Genomic DNA, 6,617 nt, shown 5'->3' on the forward strand with positions numbered 1-6,617 from the left:
ACACCGTGCAGAGAAGGATGATTTTCAGTGTTAGAATGTCTTCATCCCGACGGCTACTTAGGGTCCCAGATAAAGATGCAGACACCTAATAAAGGTATTTAAATTGTTCACGCTACATCGAAAAAAAGAGACACTCTCAAAATAGCCACATCCCTCTGCAAGCAGCGCATAATATAGCGAGGTGCCCTCGATGTCATTTTAATAAGCATCACTTTCACGCACACGGGTATGTATGCGCGTTTCTGGGCGTTTTGTTAGCGACCTCAATCAAACACAGGATCCGAGTGTCTCTCCTTCAGATAGTCCCCCCCACCCCACCCGCGTCTCTCTCCGTTTGCATTCTTCGACATTTGTTTCCTATGGTCTGCCTTTATTATTATTTCTCCTCTTCTTTTTGCTGCTTTCCCATTTTCCCAAAGATAATTCATAACCAAGCAAAATATCATCTCAGCTATGCGCTGCGGTCACGGGTCTCAAGCGGCGTCGGGTTGGAGCTAAAAAATAATAAAATTAGTAAGACGGTCACGGCGCAACCTTTCCTATTGTTTTGTGGCGAACGGACTCTTGTCTCTTTTTCTCCTGCTTTTCCAGCCCAGCAAGGAAACGCAGAAAGCGGGCGCGGGGGGGGGGGGCGAGAAAGATGGAGGAGTGTGAGGGAGGATAAGAGTCTCTTATTCAACGGCGAGGCAATAACAACAGCATATTAAATACAATGCCAAGCAAATGTCCGCCTGTGGAAGAGCAGCTGGAAAGCTTTCCAGACCCTTGGAACCCCTAGCAAAAGGGGGATATTTTTGAATGCAGTATGGATATCCTTCTCTGGTCACAAGAGATTTTTTTTTTTAAAAAAAAAAATTGTTCATGATTGAAAACTAGAAAAGTGGGACGGAGAGGGGGAGGGAGGATCTGGGGCAGTTTCCTCTTTCCTTAGTTATTTGTAGGGTGTAGATCATCAGGAGAGGTAGTGTTGCTGCTTGTTGAATAGCAATTGCAGAATATCCCTCTTTCGCTCAGATCACATGTTAAGGTGCCACTTGAAAAGAAAAGTGCAGTTTGACTCCTGGACTAAAAAAATAAAAATAGGATCTAGGTCACCCAAAAGAGGAAGGACAAAAGACGACAGGCATTTCTACCAAAATTTGCAACTGTTGGGTTGATACATTAAAAAAAAAAAAAAAGGACATGGATTCAAAATTTGCATCTGCTGGTTTTCTATAGAGAGATAATTTTGAGAGCAATACAGGACATGTATGTAATAATGATTGCCACTAAACAATAAATCTTCAGAAGTTGTGGGTGCTTCATCACTGAGGGGTTTTAAGAAGAGATTGGACAGCTATTTGCCTGAAATGGTATAGGGCAGGGGTCTTCAAACTTGGATCTTTTATGACTTGTGGACTTCAGCTCCCAGAATTCCTCATGCCTGAGGAATTCTGGGAGTTGAAGTCCACAAGTCATAAAAGGGCCAAGTTTGAAGACCCCTGGTATAGGGTCTCCTGCTTGATCAGGGGCTTGAACTAGAAAACGTCCAAAGTCCCTATTATTCTCTTACCTTCTCAGTTTACTATTCAGCTAGATTATCAGTGGTTTCTCTTCTTGTTCCTGGTTCTGTTTATCAGCCCTTCTTCCCAAATGTTTGTGGTCCCCTTTGTTGATCCCTCCTCTGCTTCTCTTGCCTTTGTTTCCATGCTCTGAAGTCACCTGAATTCCCTCCAAGGCAAAGATGACAAAGTTGAATGGATTTTACACACTTTGACGATGTCTTTGGAAGTGTTGGAGTTGGGGGAAAAAATCCTTATTTTAACTATGGCATACTTAAGACTATATTAAGGCCACTTCAGATATCATCCACCCAGAGGCTATTTTTGGTAAGGAAAGAAAATATAAAATGTATGCAATCAAGCCAAATTTCAGGATGTCAGAGATATTTGAGGCTGTTTGATTTTGAAACCCTTATTTTTTTAAAAAAAAAAATCCTATTTAAGATAAGGAAATAAAAAATGCTATCAGTATGTCACTTCTCTGAAAGTGACTTTCACCCTTTTTAATAAATCCAAGTCCTATCATTAAGTGGCAATATGGTGAGGTGATTATTTACACTATTGTATTTTTATTAGATGAAGAAAGATGCTTGTGAATTTTTTTCTTGTATCAAAATACCAAAATACCAAAACTTTGGTTACTTGGCCTAGACTAAATGGGAGTATCATTTACTGTTCCTTTGTAGGTAGGGGAATATCTTTGTCTTAGACTCTAAACTTTCACCCCCTTACACCTCTGTCCTAGTATTACATTTCTTTGTGAATAACTTGATTCACAATCAAAGCTCAAGAAACCCGCTGGCTGATTTGTTCAGTAAGGATAACAAAGGTAGTCCAAATTCATGGACTGTCTCAAATATAGAGAGTTTAGTCAAGCTAGTACCAAAATTTTAAAATTAGAAACATCTGGAAATCTTTCCCATTACTTAAATTTTGAGAAGACTGAAAGCAGAGCCTTTGCCCTTATTCAAATAGACACTAAATATTCTCTCCATCTTTGTGGATCCATTGAGATTGGTTTTCTGATTCCGAACAGAAATTGTTTAGAAGATGCAATGTTGGAAAGCCGTTCTTGTGAAACTGGATTTAAACAATTCTCCCTTGCTGTCTGAAAAAGGCTGTATTGTGAGTCCTTAACATAACATCACCACTAAAATCCCAAAGCCCAGCAGTCCATCTTGCTTTGATACTTCCAGATAGAAGTCTTGAAATACAGTATTATTAACCAAAAGATATTGCAGAGATATTCGTCTTTTTCTTTGTTCTCTTTGGAAGGAGCAGAAATGTAATAGATAGTAGAAAAGGGCAAAAAGAATTAGAAATGGAAGTTGATATCATATGGATTTCACCTAAAATGCTGGACATAAGGCACTGCAATTGCACAATAGAAGCTTTATATGCCCAAGTTATTTCTATCCTTGGAAGCAAAGAGTAGGACATGTAATCACTATTCTGGCTATAAGAGTACTTGTCTAGAGGCTAGTTTCTGTTCTTAAGCAAAGGACAAAGGTCTTTTACACACACACACACACACACACACACACACAAATCCCTTCATTTTTAAGTGATTTACAGATTGGACAATAAGCTCTATTTTAATAGTCTTCTAGACAAAATACCCCCTTTCTCTCAAAGATCTTCTCCTCTACAAAAAGTCATGCAGGCCAAAACATCACATCACAGGGTGGGCCAAGCAGCATATAACAAGCATGGGATCACAGCAGGCATGGATGAAAAAAACTGGCCTTCCTTTGCCATGGCACTAAGGAAAATCTTGGTAAGAATTTTTCTACCTTAAATAAAATTAATGAGTTTATAGCATTATTCTAAGTGGAGGAATAAAATACTTTATGATCCTATAAATAATTTTTATTTATTTATTATCTGACCTTTATTATTTTTACAAATAAGTCAAGGCAGTGAATACACACAATACTCCTTCCTCTTCCTATTTTCCTCACAATGACAACCCTGTGAGGGACTGAGAAAGAGGGACTGGCCCGAGGTCACCCAGCTGGCTTTCATAGCTAAGCCTGGTGCCTTAGCCACTAGATCAAACTGGCAGCCCTGCCTTTAGGTAGACAGAAGTATCTTCAAACCTAGTTCTAGAGACCAGCAGGAATAAGGTTACCAGTTAGGTCAAAAGCAAAGAAGATACTGACTATTGAAAAGGAGGGCCAGTGGACGGAAAAGGAAGACACACAGTTGAAGTTTCTTGTCATCTGTGATAAAAAATATAACAGCAAAAATGTACTTAGGCTTATACAATGCTTTTTTTCTAAAAAATAAAAATAAAGGTGCCGGAACTCATACACATCATACAACCTGCCTTGCCTATCCTACAAGGTTCCATCCAAAAAAGGTGCCGGAACTCCGTTCTGGGCGTTCTATGAGAAAAAAAGCCCTGGGCTTACAGTATATACGTATGAACTTACTTTTCCGGCATCAGAAAAACTCATTTCTCAATCGCAATATTTCCCCCCCCAAAAAAAAAATCTTTATTTTCAAGAAGGTATGCTAGTGATAATATAAAACCAATGATGCTGGTTTTCATGTGATCTGCGGACTCCACTGATCATAGATTTGAAGGTCTGTATTGAAACCAACCGCTGGAATCAGGATATAAATTAAACAATGTAAATGTAAGCTGTCAGATCTGTTGATGGATGAGGGAAAGAAAGAAGCAGACAATTAGCAAGACATAAGACACAAACGTTTAAATTGCTGCTTTTATCAAAACAGTCTAAAAAGAAAAAAAACCTGAATAAAACTGGACAATATTGCATTTAAGGCTATGCCAGCTGGATGGTGGATATGAGACAAAAAGGAGGACATGTCCTCCTTTTCCTGGCCATCAGGTAACCCTAAGGAGGAGATGTCTTCATGGACTCTCCAGGAGTTCCTGAAAGTTAGACATGCTCAGTGAACTACTTAACATCCTGAGCCCTTTAAATAAATCCATTATTTAGAGACCATTGACCCATCACCAGAGATGGCTGAAAGTCGTATTCCATTCCAACTGATTTCTACATGTGGACAGAGGAAAGAATTTCATCGTGCTTTTAGCCTCAGGCAGAAGATGGCTGACTCTGAGAATTAGCAGGCACTACTTGTCACCTGGAGAAACTGGTAACATGGGAAAGAAAGAATCTTAGAATCTTCTGGAAAAATTGCCTATGTGGAAATGTTTTGTGGAGAGTGGATCTCCCTACCATCACGCAAGATGACTCTCATCAATCCATCTAATAAAACCTTGAAAGTAGTTACCTAAGAATATGTCAAGGGTAGATAAGAGTGCTTAGTAATAATTATCATAAAGAGCAAAACTACATTTTTCGCTAAGCTGGTGACCTAATGAAAAGTAGATGGTTGAATGAAGTTATTAAATACTGTATGTATAGGAGTGCATTATTAGTGGATTGAGAATACTGTACTAAATATGTATATATATCCATCCTCTCTATAGTGAGACAATAGCCTCTCTATAAATCTTTTTCATTCGATTTTAACCCAAATCTATTACCCATCCATGCCTTTGGATTTTTATTTTTATTCCACTGAGAGGACAAATTCACTTAACTGTAACATAATATTCTATTCTATTATCATACTGAGATAAAATATGTGAAACATATTGATGACTAAAAAACAAAGTAACTTCCCCATCTTCCACACAAATGTTTTCTCTTAGGTCCAGTTGCCAGAATCAAACATCAAATTTTTGGGAGGGAGGGAAGAGGTTATGAGAGCAACAAATCTTTGCCACAAAAAGTGTCATAGTGGCCAGTGGCTGACTGTAGGAGAATTTTTTAGATTAGTGGCAAGCTGTGGCCATCTCATCTCACTCAGCATCTTTTAGATCAGGGGTCTTCAAACTTGGCCCTTTTATGACTTGTGGACTTCAACTCCCAGAATTCCTCAGTCAGGCACATTGGCTGAGAAATTCTGGGAGTTGAAGTCCACAAGTCATAAAAGGGCCAAGTTTGAAGACCCCTGTTTTAGGTGCTCAGGCACTACACCAGGAAGAAGAGTGTTGTATCAGGATTTTGTGAGAGTTGGGGAGCTATTTCTGAAACATGTTAAAATTATTTTAAGACTTGGGCTATAATTTTTAAGTCAGTGGCAAGAAGCCATTGCTAATTTTTAGCAGCTGTGATCTGGAAATCATGAAAAAGGGAATCGTGATCGCATATATCACATGTTGACAGTCCCTCCCTTAGATTAATCTTCTTAAACCTGTGGTCCTTAGTTATGATGGACTTTTTATTATTTATTTAGAAAATTTATATACCCTCCTACTCGCTCACAGCAACTCTAATATCCATCCTTGCAATTATTCTGCAAGCTGGAATTGATTGGGGCGTAACTCAACACATTTGGGGAAAGTTGCTATGAAGAAAACCTCATCCTTTAATGAGGCCCTCTCTCTTTCTCAGAAAGGTAGCATTTTATGTTAGGGGGGGGGAAATCCTCGGCAAGATGAATATGTTTCATATCAGGTCACAGTCTTCTCAAGCTGAATGTTAAATACTTAAAATTATGTTCAAGATAAAAGTAGGAAGGAAGGAAAAAGATGGGAGAGAGGAGAGAAAGAGAGGCACTTTGATGGTATATACTGCACATACTTTGCATATCTACTGATAAGAGATTTGCTATTGTGTTTTTTCTTTTTTTAATTTACAACTTTCGCTGCCTTCCTAGTTTATTTCTGCAGATGGTTTTGAAAGGCATTTCTTGGAGAAAATAATCACCTCCATGGGTAATGGCACTATCAGGTAAAGTTGAACTGTGAATGTTGGATAGACATAGGTCAGACAAGAGAGATGCAGGAATTCAACATCAGATTTGCATAGTATATCTTTCCTACTTGAATGTTATCAACTATATAACTGTTTTTGTTCCCTTCCCTCTGCTGAAGGATATAAAGAGTTGGCAAGAGATTACTGTAATATGCATATCAGTATCAATTTCTATTTCTATCTCCAAGATATAGTAGAAAAGTCACACAAACTTTAGCAGTTTTATATTTATCCACATTGTTTATATTATTACTTTTTAAATACATACTGTATATTG

The sequence above is a fragment of the Protobothrops mucrosquamatus genome, unplaced genomic scaffold (genome assembly GCF_001527695.2).
Source record: "Protobothrops mucrosquamatus isolate PMUCROS unplaced genomic scaffold, P.Mucros_1.0 scaffold874, whole genome shotgun sequence".
Lineage (NCBI taxonomy): Eukaryota > Metazoa > Chordata > Lepidosauria > Squamata > Viperidae > Protobothrops > Protobothrops mucrosquamatus.